This window comes from Engraulis encrasicolus, chromosome 2 (genome assembly GCF_034702125.1).
Source record: "Engraulis encrasicolus isolate BLACKSEA-1 chromosome 2, IST_EnEncr_1.0, whole genome shotgun sequence".
Classification (NCBI taxonomy): Eukaryota; Metazoa; Chordata; class Actinopteri; order Clupeiformes; family Engraulidae; genus Engraulis; species Engraulis encrasicolus.
In genome coordinates, this window is record NC_085858.1 from 1,904,835 (window position 1) to 1,920,631 (window position 15,797).

Below are 15,797 nucleotides of genomic sequence, written 5' to 3' on the forward strand. Positions count from 1 at the left end.
CCAAATTGCATTCTCTTCTATGTTTTAACTGTTTAACCCCATCATAAGGGCAACCAGGTGATAAAATGGTCGGCTTGTGGTCAAGACCAGTCACATTGTAAGGACTACAGAAAGGAAAACATTGCAAAACATGACAAGGAATACACCCACCATTTAAAGGGACAGTTTGGTCAATTTCAACATGCAGTTGTATTGCTCACGCTACCCTTGACTTGTCAGTACCTGGTGATGCCACATTTTTCGGCTCAGCCCTTTCCGAGATATGAGCAATTCTAATGGGGGCAGCGTTTGTTTACATTTTTAAAAAATGAAACATAGGTCAACTCCAAATATTTTCCCAAAAGGTACTGCTGTTTGCTAGTTGTCTGCTGATGTTTTATAAACTTTTGGATGTTTTTGGGAATAAATAAAAATGTTTTTTTGAAATGTAAACAAAGAGCTGCCCCCATTACAATGACCAGGATCTCGGAAACGGCTGAAGAAGAAGAAAAAAAAATCTCAGGCACTGACAAGTCCAGGGTAGTGTGAGCATTACAACTGCATGTTGAAATTGACGAAACTGTCCCTTTAAGCTGGTGAAATCATATCCAAGATAGGAATTAACACTGTTTTTATATTAATTCATCTCATCGGTTAATGTATTTAACTGTAGAGTGTTGTCCTTTCTTTTGTTTTTAGTCTTCCTCGACAATTTCTGCCTTTTATTGTCTCCGTCTCAACTCTTTTGAGACGTGCTGTTTTATCATATTCATATATCCCCCAAAACAATAATTTTGGTTTTGATGGCTGATATGTTTTCTTCGTGTCGCTCTCCATCTAATGAAACACTCAGACGTTTTGAAAATGGCAGTACTTTCTTATTATTCACAATTTACCTTGTGTCCCAACTTCTATGGAGTTGGGGTTTGTAATTACTGTATTTCAATGGTTATGATTATGATGATGTAATGATAGTTATGTATTGATGACGATGATGATGATGACGATGACGATGACGATGATGATGATGATGATGATGATTGTCACTTCCCTCCTCCATCCAACCAGGTGAAGGCGTGTCCTGGAGGATACACTGTCTACCAGCTTGTGCATCCCACCCATTGTGATTTGGCATATTGTGCAGGTAGAGCTGTGTCCTGAAGCAGCTACTCATATGAATGCATGAAGTAGCTACATGAATGCATGAAGTAACTACTCATATAGATGAACAAAGTTTTTAACGCTCCACATGAGAAAGAAGACCATAGCCTAGGTACTACTGCACTCCATTGGCCTATCTTTCAGACTGACTAAATCAAGCTGAATTATTAATCTTCTGTGTAACCTGGAGGGTGCGTGACTAGAATTATCCAACTATCACAACATGTCCCAACTTTTTTGAGATTTGCAGCAAGGGTCAAATTTTACATGAACACATATTTCCCTCAAAACAATAATTTTGCCTGGGTTTAACAGTTGATATGTTGACCTTGTGCTATTGTCCACATTATGCATTAATTGAATGTTTGAAAACAACAGCATTTTGCTTTTATTCACAAAATACAAAGTGTCCCAACTTTTTTGGAGTCCACTTTGTAGATGAATGAAGTATACTACGTGTATATGAATGCATGAAGTAACTACAATATCACGAAAAGTGAGTACACCCCTCACAGTTCACCAAGATAAACACATTTGCTTTAGATGGTGTCAAGTATGTGTGGTGGTAAACAAGTGGGTTTTACAAAAAAAAGTGTATCCTCTCAATAGCCAAGCATGGTAGTGGGACTGACATGGTTTGGGGATGCATGAATGCTGTCAACATTGGCAATCTGAAATACACCTAAAAGAAACATGCATGTCAACATGCACTGTGACTACTGAAGCAGATCATGATATTCTCCGGATTGCATTTAAATCTCACACCAATCTATTTAAGCCAGATGCAGACTCAAAATGTAAAAGTTCAATGCAAAGAAAGGATGAAACGCACACTGATGACCTCCCTTTTCATCCCTTTTCATTTCGTTTCATTTCGAGACGATTCGAGCCAACACAGCCCCTTCTCTACCGGATTTTAATCTGGGGTGTACTCACTTTTGTGAGTACATGTTCAAACATTAATGGCTGTATTTTGTTTTTTTCTGAGTAAGCAAGAAATTTAAGCGGTTAAATAAGTTGTTAAAAGGCCACTAATCATTGTGTCAAAGTGAAATTTCTGTAATGCTTTCCTATGAAAAGATATACTCAAAAATCTGCAAAAACTGTGAGGGGTGTATTCACTTTCGTGATATACTGTATATTAGGGTTTAATATTTTTCCCGAAAATGGCATGAATCAAATCCCGGGATCTGACGGCCCATTTCCCGGGAATCCCGGGAAATCCCGGATTTTTTTTTTTTTTTTTTCGATCTAGTCATGTACAGGCTATAATTCAACTGTTCCTCCCAAACTGGCATTTTGTAAGTTGTTACTGTTTGTATCATTATTGGGAGAAAGGAATTAAGATTAAGCTCTCCTATCCACCAACACAATAATAATGAAGTGTAAGATGATAGCCTGTGCGCAGCATGCAGCGCTTATCAATGACGGTGGATTGTTGGTGGAGCTCACGACTTTCACCTATAAGTTTGATGCAACAGTGGGTTGGCTATTTTCCATTAAGGAATTGTGTTTGAGGTTGTGCGCAAAATCATGGCACATTGTCCTTCACCTGTGGATATAGGCTACACGTCTACCGCCAGCTTCATGAGAGCAATGTTTCACTGTCGGCTAAGCGGTAGGAAATAATAGCCTATGCGATGTCATCTCAATAGTGGAGTTCCGTGCATGGGATTTCATCTGGGTCAGTCAGAAATGGCAGTTTGCTTTAGCGCCAGGAAGAGTGTTTTTTCAAACAAGAAAACTGGTTCATCATAGGCAGGTATGCATGGCTAAACTGACTTTACCGTTTGCCCAAGTGCTATCGTTTTCCTCTGGTAATAGCACCGGGCGTCACTACAGTTAGGTGACCTCGCGCGCATAATAAACCCATTAAAATATAGGCATAGACTTGAGTGTCTTTCAGAGCAATATGAACCAATCAGCTCGGCTTTGCAACTAAACAAAATACTTTCCTGATGTCTACTTAACTAAAATAAGCTGCATTTTGTCTAATATTTGGAGACATCGCCTTGCCCTTTCTGCAGAGCGATTTTGGGAAGCGCCTCTCTCTCGTTCTCTCTCTGGTTCTCTCGCTCACACACAAAGCGACGCTTGCACTCTTCGCAAGACATATGTCACTTGACTCATCTTGTTGGATAGACCAGCCAAACTTGCAAGCTAGATAGCCAATAGTTTCGATTGTGCTGCTTGGAGAGGAGGCAAAATTGGTACAATTTAGGCTGCATGAAAGCATACACGTTAACTTTCACGTTGTGCGATGGATGGAGACAAGTTTGGAATCGCTCCCTCTCTCACCCTCTCTCGCTCACACACACACACGCGCGACGTAATTCTCTGCACTCTTCGCAAGACACTTGACTCGTCTTATTGGATACCATCCAAACTTGTAAGCTAGATAGCCAATAGGCCTAGTTTCGATTGTGCTGCTTGGACTGGATGTATTTAAACTGTTAAAATTTAGGCTGCATTAAAGCATCCACACGTTTCAACTTTCACGTTGTGCGATGGGTGGAGACAAGTTGGGAATCGCTATAAGTTAGAGATTTTTTTAAAACATGGGCTGGCAAGATGTAAATGACCTGCACTGCTTGAAAAAGACGATCGACTATGTGCCTCAGGCATCTTAAATACTAAAAACTAATAGGCGGATGGCGGGTGGATTCGGTTTTGGAAATTGGAGAAAAAACATTAGGGCGGGTGGATTAGAAATTCTGAGAAGCGGTTGCGGATGAAATAATAGGCTACGTCAACCGCGCACCTCAGACATTGCTGAAATGGGCCTGTAGCCTACTGCTGCTGCTTAAATGAGCCTGAAGTGTTACCGCTGCTAGATGGCACTGTTGCTTATGTTGCTGGGACAACAAATAGACACGCACTTATTTTTTTTCCCGGTTTCCCGTCATGGCTTTCCCGGGAAACGGGAAATTGTTTTGATCAGATTTCCCGGGAATCCCGGGTCCCGGGATTAAACCCTACTGTATATGAATGCATGAAGTAACTAAATGAATGCATGAAGTAACTGTGTGAATGCATGACTTAACTACTCATATAGATTCATGACTTAACAACTCTTATGAATGCATGAAGTTACTGTATGAATGCATAAAGTAACTATTGTATATGAATGAATGAAGCAACTCCTGTATTATTGTATATGAATGCATGACGTAACTCCTGCATTATTTGTATATGAATGCATGAAGCAACTCCTGTATATGAAAGCATGAAGTAACTTTCGTATATGAAAGCATGAAGTAACTCCTGTATATCAATGCATGAAGCAACTCCTGTATTATTTGTATATGAATGCATGAAATAACTCCTCACCTTCCCACAGACCTCAGCTCAAGAGGAACTCTACCAACACAAACACCTGCTCCAACAACTGCAAGTAGGTGTGTGCGTGTGTGTGTGTGTGTGTGTGTGTGTGTGTGCGTGCGTGCGTGCGTGCGTGCGTGCGTGCGTGCGTGCGTGCGTGCGTATGTTTGTGTGTGTGTGAGAAAGAGAGAGCGAGAGAGTAATTCACATCAGTGAGAGATTAATTATTATCAGTATTATTATTGTTGTTGTTTGTTGTTGATGTTTTTGTTATTATAATTATTACTGCTGTTATCCACAGGCAGCGTTGTGGGGTTGCTTCTGAAGGCATCAGCTTTGGGGCTAAATGAAACTGCCGTTCAAGAGGAGGTGTTGAAACAGGTAAGCTCTCTGAGTGCCGTGTGTGTGTGTGTGTGTGTGTGTGTGTGTGTGTGTGTGTGTCTGTGTGTGTGTGTGTGTGTGTGTGAGAGAGAGAGAGAGAGAGAGAGAGAGAGAGAGAGAGAGAGAGAGAGAGAGAGAGAGAGAGAGATGTATTTCCATAAGTGACTATTGCACACTGTAACAAAATCAAATTAAACTTAAATAAAGCAAATCAAACGGAATACTTCAGGCACCATGAACAGGTAATGTGCGCAGGCAAGACAAAGTCCAATTTCCAGGCAAAATTCTTGAGTTCATGGTGGTTTGTTTTTTATTCCAGTTGAGCAAACACATGGCATCTCTCGCGCTGGTAAAAAAAAACATATACCCATCACCCAGGTGCCTACACAGATCACCACCTACTTATACCTATATACAGGTGTACTTGTGCCCACTACTACCCCCAAGTGTTCAAATCATATTAGTAAATAAATCAAAGAAAATGACTAAATCTATAAAGCAAAACAATTAACTAAACAAATAGCCTAACTAGAATAATTTATTATTAAAATTACCACATTATAAAAATACAAATAATTAATCTACCAAAATAATCATAAAACCATGGTTTTAAACAGAATTAACCATTAACTTTGGCATTACTCAAAAGAAAAGATTATAGCTCCAACAGTCTCTATGGTAACATCCCCATGATGGGCATACTGTTCCCCCATAGTCCTAGCCTGACTCTCCTCAGGCCCTTGTGGTTCCGTGCAGCTTTGCAAGCTCCACTACTAAGTCTAAGAGAGTGCATGTTGGATTTACATGGCTTTATCTATCATTTGTTCGTCCTCGCCACCAACAAATTTAATCAAAAACGTTCATCTGTTCATCTCTAAAGAATCAATATAGTCTACATCTACAATCTGTCCTGTGATTGGTTGTTCATCTGCTGTGCTGCTTCCTGATTGGCCCTTTACACTGTGTGTTTTGTTTTTACAGTAGGCTATATTAATTAGGTCTTGTTATTGGCTCTTTATGGTCTGTATGGTTATATAATGCACCCCTGTGATTGGCTGTTTCTCTGTGTTGGTCCACCCCCAGCTTGAGGCCGTGCTGACAGCAAGAGGGCTACAGGCGTCTGGTCTACAGGTCACGGCAGTGGTCAGGAGGCCAGGAGAGACATGAACACACACACGCACATACGCGCGGGCGCGCGCGCACACACACGCACACGCACACACACACACACACACACACACACACACACACACACACACACACACACACACACACACACTGTTGTGGCCAGGAGGCCAGGGGAGACATGAACACACACGCATGCACAAACACACACACTGCTGTGGTCAGGAGGCCAGGAGAGACATGAAGACACACATACACACATTGCATTATTGTATAGGCCTAATATTTTAATGGAACTGATGTTATAATTTCAAGCTGTAAACATGTGCAAATATGATGTAAATACCCTAGGTCACCCCTAATGAGGACTAATTAGCCAACGAGTGACCCTTGTGCTCAGAGCATTAAGCATTAAGGGTGATCAACCAATTAATGAGGTCTATACTCTAGGGGGGCAGCTGTTCACTAATTGGGGTGAATATAAAGAGACATTGGATGTTGGGCCCATGTTTTTTAAAACAGAATTGCCATGTTAAATTAAAGGCTTTTAAAACATTTTTCTCAAATCTCAGAGTGCCTCTGCTTTTTCTTTCCTTTTTTGGACTTACACTTCTCCCGGTACAGATGAGCACCTGAGTAATATTGTTTTGCAGAGTCTCCTGAGTGCTTCAAGCCCTTTAGTGTCTTCTCATTGAATGTTGGTTGTTTGGTAAGTTTGGAGAAGGCCAGACGGACAAAACGTTACTTCAAAATAAAACATGGAGCAGAGTATTCAGTGTTTTCTTTACTTTCTTTGAAATCAGGAAACTGTAGCAAATCATTGCAGCAGTTGGAACATGTCCAGTCTGTACGTTACACTTATTGTCATTACCCCACTTCCAATACATTACATTACATTATGTTACACTACAGTGAAAAATAACCCTACCCCATAGAGTATCATTGTCCCCAGTTTACTACCCCAGAAGGTCCGGGTTCGAGTCCCGGCTGGGCAACTCTACTCCCCTTCGCTACAAATGGTGTCAGAAGTGGGATGGCTACCATGAGGCCATCGGAAGCGTACCCATTGTGTGTGAGCCGTAATTCCGTGTGAGGAACCCCCAGGATTGGTGACCCCGGTGTGAGGGACCCCAGTAATGGGTGAAGCATTGACGATGGGGCACACTGGATAGGAGAAGCATGATGGGAAGTTGCGTGAGGGACACCATGAGTGTGACGAAGGGGAAGGCTGTGTGATGGAGTGACCATCACTAGGGTTGTGGGTGTGTTCTGACTGTCACACCAATGAGCCTGGCTCTTTGGTGTAGCCGTCAGAGTCCCCTTTTATTACCACAGAAGATCTGGGTTCAAGTCCCAGCTGAGCAACTCTACTCCCCTTCGCTACAAATGGTCCCCTTCGCTACAAATGGTGTCAGAAGGGGGATGGCTACCGAGAGGCTATCGGAAGCATACCCATTGTGTGTGATCCGTAATTCCATGTGAGGGACCCCCAGGATTGGTGACCCCGGTGTGAGGGACCCCAGTGATGGGTGAAGCATTGATGATGGGGCACACTGGATGGGAGAAGCATGATGGGATGAATACGCGGCTGATAGGCCTATTGCACAATTATTAACACATCACGTCAAATCACAAATTAGAAGTCTCTTGCAGTTGTTGACCTAGTATGTCAAATTAACGCAGCGGTCCCAGGAAGGCTGCACCATTTCAAACAGGTAGAAGTTGGGTTATAGCCAAAATATATAATGTAAAAATATGTTGTAACTAGAAATGCACCCAGTGTGCAGACCTCCGCCAAGGAAGTTCAGTTTGTTTTTAGACACATATTTGTTGTGTTAAGTGTTAAGTGTTAAGTGAATTTAAGTCAAGTTGTAACCAAATTATATATAGGTCTTTTTTACAATTAGACTACCATGTCCTCGATTAATTGGTCTGTTAGTTCACCTGTGATTGTGTAGGCCTATACAAATATAAAGTGAAAGTCATGAAGGTTATATTTATAAACCTTATTTATATAGAATTTGGGGTTAACTTTAAATGTAGCGAAGGGGGTGTCATGAATTTAACCAGCATTGTGAACTAACACAGTCACAAATTCCATATTTTGGCAATGGTAGCCTAATTAATTCGACAGCATTGTCAGCCCAATCTGCGGGGGGTGACTGTCCATCTTGCAACAGCATTGTGAACTTAGCCTACACTTCACACATGTTTTTGGCAGCGGTAAGTAATTTGACAGGATTGTTTGTTAACCTCAACAACGAGGGTGTAGCCTAGGCTGGCTGCTTATGAGCAATTTTTTTAGGTGAATCGCAGTTGGGTATTAGAGATGGCGGCAAAGGAGAGAGTATGGCGCAGGGAGTCCCTTACTGTTCATTATTGCTGAGAATGGCGCTGGCACACGGCGTGGAATATTCGCCGGTGCTCGGGCATCATGCATGCTGTCGGGCGTCTGGTCCCTGTCCATCTCGCAAATAACTTGAAGTGTAGCGAAGGGGGTGTAATGAATTTGACTAGCATTGTGAACTTACAGTCATTTTTTGCCAACGGTATCCTAATTAATTCGACAACATTGTGAACCTAAACGTTCTGCGGGGTCATTGTCCATCTCGCAACAATATTGTGAACTTTTGCCAACGCCAATTTATTTGACAGCATTATCAACCTAAGGCAAACGAGAGAGTCCCTCCCTGTTCCTTAATTTGCTGAGAATGGCACAGGCAAACTCGTGTGGTGTGGAATATTCGCTGGTCCTCAGTGCTCACCCCGCCACCCTGTGGCAGGCTGTGAAATGGCAGCGAACATACAAGGTGCTGATAACACACACACGAACACACGGACTCAGGCGATCACATAACCTCCTTGGCGGAGGTAATTATCTAGGCCACATATTTATTATAGGCTTAATGAGTTGTTGCGCTACAACTGCTGCTCAAGTTGGTGACCGTAGTCATCTCGGCGTACACCGTCTGAGAGTAGTCGTACGGATTTCATTTTTCCTGCGCTTAACGATGAGATTTGATAAATGCCAACCGGTCGTAGAAAAGAATGTACTCTGTATTTTCATCATACGTTGCTTTGGTAAATGAGGGCCAGTATGATTAATATATACAGGACCCTGGCGTTAGCCTTCCTGACTGACTCGTCTGTGGACTCCCGAAGCTCAAGGACCAACTTCGCCTTCTCTTGCATGTAGCCCAACTGTAGTGACTTCAGTGGTAGTTGCAGCACATTTCTTCCGAAGAGGCCAGCTTCAGATAGGCCACGTGGCAACCCCAACCACTTTCGTATGAATGAGTTGGCTTTCCCAGCCATCTTAGTCACGGTTGAGGAGGGGATCTCGCTCATTTTCAGGGGCCACATTACCTTCTGGTAGAGTGTAAACTGGTAGCACCAAACCTTGTACTTCCCAGAGAGTTGGCTTTGGTCGATCCTTGCCAAGCCGTCAAATTGCTGTTTCATGACGGTCTTCCCCATTTTTTTATCAGATAGTTCCGTGGTGTACTGCCTCCCCAGGCTTCTGATGGGTTGCTCGGCAAGAAGTGGTATCTTTTCCCATTCGATAAGAAAGGTGGTGCAGTCGTTCCTAACTCCTTTCCTAAGTGACAGGCTGCGAGACTTAGAGGGCTTGATCTTCACTCGGGCCCATGACATCAGCTCATCCATCCTCTTCAGCAGTCTTGCTGTACGTGCTGCTGTCTGAAGGAGGGAGGTGACGTCGTCCATATAGCTCCTTAGTGGGGGAAGCCTCTGACCATTTGGCAGTTTGATCCCTCCGACCATGCGTCTTGCACCGATGAGAATGATTTCAAATGCTGCTACAAACAGTATCTGAGAAATCGCACATCCCATTACGATTCCGACTTCAAGCCGTTGCCACCTAGTAGTGAAGTCTTGTATGGAGAAGCACATCTGCAGGTTGTTGAAATACTCCGCTACCAGGGTCATGATACAGGTGGGCATGGGAAATAAGTCCATGGCGTAGTTGATCAGTTGGTGCGGAACTGATCCATACGCGTTGGCAAGGTCAAACCAGATGACGTGCAGGTCAGTCTTCTCCCACTTTGCCTTCTGAATCTGGTCCCAGATCATTGTGGAATGCTCTACGCATCCAGGGAATCCTGGCACACCTGCTTTCTGACAGTTGGTATCAATATAGCCATTCTCAAGCAGGTAGCGGGTCATTCTTCTGGCTAGAACTGAGAAGAAGATTTTCCCTTCCACGTTTAGTAGGCCGATGCTATGGAACTGGCTGATGTCCTTGGAGTTCATTTCCTTGGGGATGAAGACTGCTACTGCTCTTTGCCACTCAGATGAAACTCATCTGGTGGCTCTTTGCCACTCAGTGTGCAGTTCTGTTTGCCAGTTCAGGTCTCTCTTTCAGTGTGCCCAGTTCTGATTGCCAGTTCAAGTCTCTCTTTCAGTGTGCCCAGTTCTGCCCACCAGATATATGCTAGTCCAAATCTCTCTTTCAATGTGCCCAGTTCTGCTTGCCAGTTCAAGTCTCTCTTCCAGTGTGCCCATTTCTGCTTGCCAGTCCAAGTCTCTCTTGTAGTGTGAGCAGATCTGTTTGCCAGTCCAGGTCTCTCTTTCAGTGTGCCCAGAGCTGCCCACTGGAGATATGCCAGTTCAAGTCTCTCTGCATGCCAAGTTCTGACCACCAATCCAAGTCTCTCTCAGTTCTGCTCACTGGATATACACCAGCTCAAGTCTCTCACTGAGTGTGCCCAGAACTGCCCACTGGAGATATGCCAGCACAAGTTTCTATCTCTGTGTGCCCAGTTCAGCCCACCAGAGATATGCTAGTTCTGCCCACCAGGGATACGAACCCATTACTCACACCATTGCTGTCAATTGTGTATACCATTACACCACAGGGCTTCCAGTCAGTCTAACGATGAATGTTTTCACTCTTGGGGCAGGGCACAAGGGTTTTAACTGATGATTAAAAGAGGCTTGACTATAATTTAATACCTAACAAATGCTTAACAAGGAGTACTCTGAGACGAATCATTAAAAGGGATGTTGACTCAAACTGAACAGTGTTAACTTGGTAAATATGGTTTATATGTCAAATTTGTGGCTTGGGTCATCATGGAGTAGTGGTTAAATGGCTGAGCTTGGAACATGAAGGATATATGTTCAATCCCCAATGTGGAGAGGACAATTACTTTGTTTCATGCTTCCTGGAACATGGTATGAAAATTTACATCTTAGCAAAGTTGGAAAAGTAACACATTACCTGACATTGCACTTCGCTGACGCTTTCATTTATTCAAAGCGACTTACAGTTATTATCTTTCAGGGTATTGGTTACAGTCCCTGGAGCAATGTGGGGTTAGGTACTTTGCTCAAGGGCACTTCAGCCGTGGATGGAGATGTAGGGAGAGGTCAGGGGGGATTCGAACCTGTAATACCTAGATTGAAAGGCCAACTCTCTAAACACAAGGCCACGGCTGCCCACAAATTCTTTGAACCGTATAAATTGGAACTATATAGGCCGTATAAATTGGATCTATATAGGTCATATGACAGGATGTGGATGTCAGCAGCTTGAGCTTCGGCAATTATGGTCTAGCAGGTAGGCCCTTAATGCGCACCGTACCTCCAGTGGTACGCTGTAATAGTCATTGAAATGTACCTACCTTAGCACTACAGTGCTATAACACAACACAGGCCTTTTAGTAATGCACCACGACTTGGTCATTACCATACTGGAAACAACAAATGTATAAAGCCGCGTCTTAAGGGGTTAAGTCAGTTGGCCTTGAAGCATGATTACGAGTTCGATTTCAATCAGGGAATCAATTTAAAATACTTTCTGACTTTTAACCAGTTAACTGTCAAAACCCGCGGGCGGGTTGAGATTCTATCACACTCATCTCCCTCTTAATTATGCTAAATAAAACCATATTGTTTTCGAATTAAATAACTGTCATATTTACACCTCATTTAAAAGCTTGTTTTTTCACGAAACTGCACAAATAAATCATCCACAGAATCAATATATAGTATTTTCTATATTATCTAAATTATCCTGTCTGACGCTGGTCAAAATACCTCCGGCATATCCCGTTTCCCTTGTTGAGCTTCATCAACATCGCCATTGTGTGTACCCTTATCAATGAGTTCACGCTGTTTGTTGGGTCTCAAAATGTTCACAAGAGTCCAAAGAAATAAAATATAAACACTATTTTATTCAAAAAACATTTTACAAGTATATACAACGCCTCATACAAAGCAAACGCCGTGGGCAAAGCCAACGCGTTGCGGAGTTTATCTGTAGCAAATTCCGTATTGTTGTTTTGATTGCTTATTGTCGGCAGATTCACGACCGGCAATGAGTCCCTAAGGTATTTCCGGTTGCATAATGCTAACCGGTATGTAAATACGACCAATACTTCTTGATTTATGAGCCACCCAATGAATGCTACACTATAATTTGGTCTGGCTGCGCCTCTTTCAGGAATAAGGAACACTCGACTGTGGTGAACATGGAAAAGATTCAGCACATATGTCGGCAATTTCCAAAAGCATTTCAACATGTCGATGCTATGCTATTTCAATCCAGCAACTCTTATTGTTGCCCATTCACTTTTCAATCCGACATCCGGTTAGCTTGTCAAACGCTTGCATACGAGCAAACTTTTTGATGCAGAGCCATCCTAATAAAGATATATGTCATATACCACACGTTTGTGTGTGCATTTGTTTGTCATGAACACTCGATGGTTGTCAGAATTGAAATCAATTTACAGACCAGCGACCAGACATTTCATTACGGTCGTGTCAACTTTCAACTTTAGCATTTTCAGCATTTCCGGTCTAAATGTAAACAAAACTACGTACGTGTGTGGAATGTTATTCTTGAAGATTCTAAAGGGAACTGAGCAAAACGCCTGGACATCTCTCTACATAAAACATTGCAGAAAGAGTGTCCTTCATGCTGACAAAGCCAAATTTTACACATTGCTTCCTAAGACCTGGTGCAAGTGTTCAGTTGTGTTTCCAAGGGATAATAACTGTAACAGTGGATTACATTCACATTTGTTTACATATGTTTTTTTGCGCGTGGAAGAAAAAAAAAAGTTTACGTCTATGTGTTATTTTGACAGTAAATAAGATAGCTATTCTGACTATTTAGTGACATTGCACAGAGTCTCAGCTTTCTAAAAAGACCAAGCATGTTAGTTTAGGACAAAGTGAGGAGGAATAGTAACTCCTGGAGTCGGCGCAGTGCAAACATGCTAAAATTCTATAGAATTCTACTGAGGATTAAGTGGTTAACTATTCATGTTAGTGAAATTATTAACAATATTAAATAATGAAAGCACACATGGGAAGCTCCCATTGACATTGTGTAACACAGGCCTGCACACATTTTCCTGGTGAACCAGAAGCTATGTGTTGACGCCCAGGGGGCTGGGCTACACAAACCTTCTGGTGCACCTGTGATTCGCTCTCCTCCTCCGTTTACGAAATAAACGGGGCAGCTCGACGAATCAGGATCGTAGGGAGGGATTTCAGTGGGTATGACGTTTATCGAACGCAACACCCTCCCCCAGGGTAGTTCGGCTGTGCCCGCCCCCTCCCTGAATCACAACAGTAATGGCGGCGTGTGAGGAGTTATCATGCGTCGGGATGGAAGCAGCAATTTCAGCGGTGTTATCCAAAATACCTCAAGTTGATTTTCTAAAGGACGTTGTTCTGTTTTGGTTCCCGACCTGACGGCGCTTACGTGACGACACGTCCTACGTCACAAAGCTTCAACGTGAGTGGTCGAAGTGTCATGTCATTCATATGAGGTTGCTCCAACCGCGTGCAAGCATCTTTTGACTAAACCCCGCCTGCGGAGACGCGTGAAAGGGCAGTGTGCCAGTAGCCTGTTACAGGCTGCTGGTTCACCAGGAAATGCACACATGGGAATGTCCCAATGATATTGTACAGTAACACAGCTCTGCAAACAACAAAATCAGAGGTGAGCAAAGATACAACTACATTTCCAAATACAATACAAAATACCCAGCACTAAAATACACAAGATACAAAATACATCACAATAACTGTATCAATTATCAAAATACTGTGTTTTGCATTTTCAAAGTACACAAAATACAATAGAAACTAATGGAGTGACCACGACTAGTGTTGTGTGTGTGTGTGTGTTCTGACCATCATGCAGCCTGTCTATTGTCTATTGACCCGCTTCACTACAAGTTAGGCCTATTATCCGTCCTGGGATATAGGCCACCCACAAGGGTTCTACAGGCATTTGTCCTGTGCAAGTTTCTCCAGTTGTAGCCTGCCATCTTGTAGTCCGCCAAATGTTACTCAGCTGACTATGCCTTTTCCCATTCTCATTCTGACTGTGCCCATACTATCATACTATGGAACTAGAACAAGGCCATAAAGATTGTATTTGCAGAAATAAAACTCAGATGTGCGGAATAATTTCACATACGTGCCAGATACAATGTATTTGTGGATAAACATTTTGCATCTGCAGGTTAATTTTGTAGATCTGCACACATATTTTGCATCTCCTAAAATAAAAAAACGTACCTGTATAAATGTTTTGTAGTTGTGTGGCAGTAGGAGTGTGTACAAATGTGAATCTGTTTTGCCATGCTGTGCGAACCTCTTCCTGCTCGGAGCTGCAAGCACACAAGTGTGGATTGCTTTTACAAGTCTACGAATTTTGGCCCTCTTTTGACGGGGGGGGGTGGGGTCATAGGGTGAGAGCCAATCAAAACATCGCTTACTGCCAACCAATCAGGCTTCGCCAGGAATGACTGAAAACAACGTGGATCTAACCACAGCACAGGCAGGCAGCAGAAGGACGCAATCTCTCTTTCTTGTGAAGACCGATATGGAGGAGTCACACACAATCAGGTGCGAAGTTTGCCGAAAGGTTTGCCCCCTCTGTCCCTTTATGAAGTCCAGTGTTGGCAACATAATTATCTGTGGCTTAGGCTACTAGTGCTTTTAGCTTCTTTGGCATTGTGTCTGTCGCACACATAGGCTACCCAGCAACAGGGTCCTGACGCCTCCTGTGTGTGTCCAAGCACCTTTAAACTGTATGCTTGGAAAGTAGTTAGCCTATGTTGCATTAGGTAGTTTTCAAACAAGCTCCAATCTTTTGAAACCGGACTAGTCATAGAAGAGACCCCCAGACGTCATTGATACTGACATGGGGGGAGGCTACAATTGCTTCAGCTAGCACTTCCATAGATAATTGCATGTATTGCATTGCCGAGTTGGTCAAGCCATAGGCCCTACCAATGTCATGCAGCTTCTGGAAGGAACCACTGTTAAACAACAACAACAAAAAACCCAATGTTCAGTACTCAGTAGCCTACTATGGCAATGAAATTCACGTCATGGCTTGTGGCAAATTGCACAGCCTGCTCCATGCTCAGCCAACATTTTAATTTCTAATTTTCAATAGCAAGCTTGTTCAATACATTCTGTAGCCTACAGCAGGGGTGGGAACCTGTGTCTGTTTTATCCAGCCACCGACATCAGTTTAATGTTATGCCGCTTCACATGAAATATAACACATTTTGTAAAGGACTCTTACCAATTATGTTTGCAATAGAGTTCAGTTATATATAAGGGGCGGGCTTAGAGAAGGTGGGGTCGGGGGAAATCCTGGTTCGTGTTCATAATGAGGCCCTTGGAGGACTTCAACGGCCCTTTGAATGAAAAAAAAGTTCCCCGCCCCTGCTATATAGTGACTGCAGTTCATCAAACAGTGCGCTCAGAGGTGAAATAGTGTCAATCCCCTAACTACAACACATTCCCCTCCCCCACGTATGTGTTTATAGAGG

At 43.0% G+C, this 15,797-nt stretch overlaps 1 protein-coding gene and 1 long non-coding RNA gene across 2 annotated transcripts in view; both read left to right on the forward strand.

The window, feature by feature from the left end:
• The window catches only part of LOC134465748 (receptor-type tyrosine-protein phosphatase F-like), a 101,822-nt gene that overhangs the window by 30,832 nt on the left and 55,193 nt on the right, over positions 1–15,797 (forward strand). The window lies entirely within an intron of this gene.
• On the forward strand, positions 4,478–6,028 carry LOC134459891 (uncharacterized). The gene is made up of 3 exons (XR_010036894.1): positions 4,478–4,534; positions 4,763–4,842; positions 5,926–6,028. It is a non-coding gene; the product is annotated as an uncharacterized LOC134459891 (long non-coding RNA).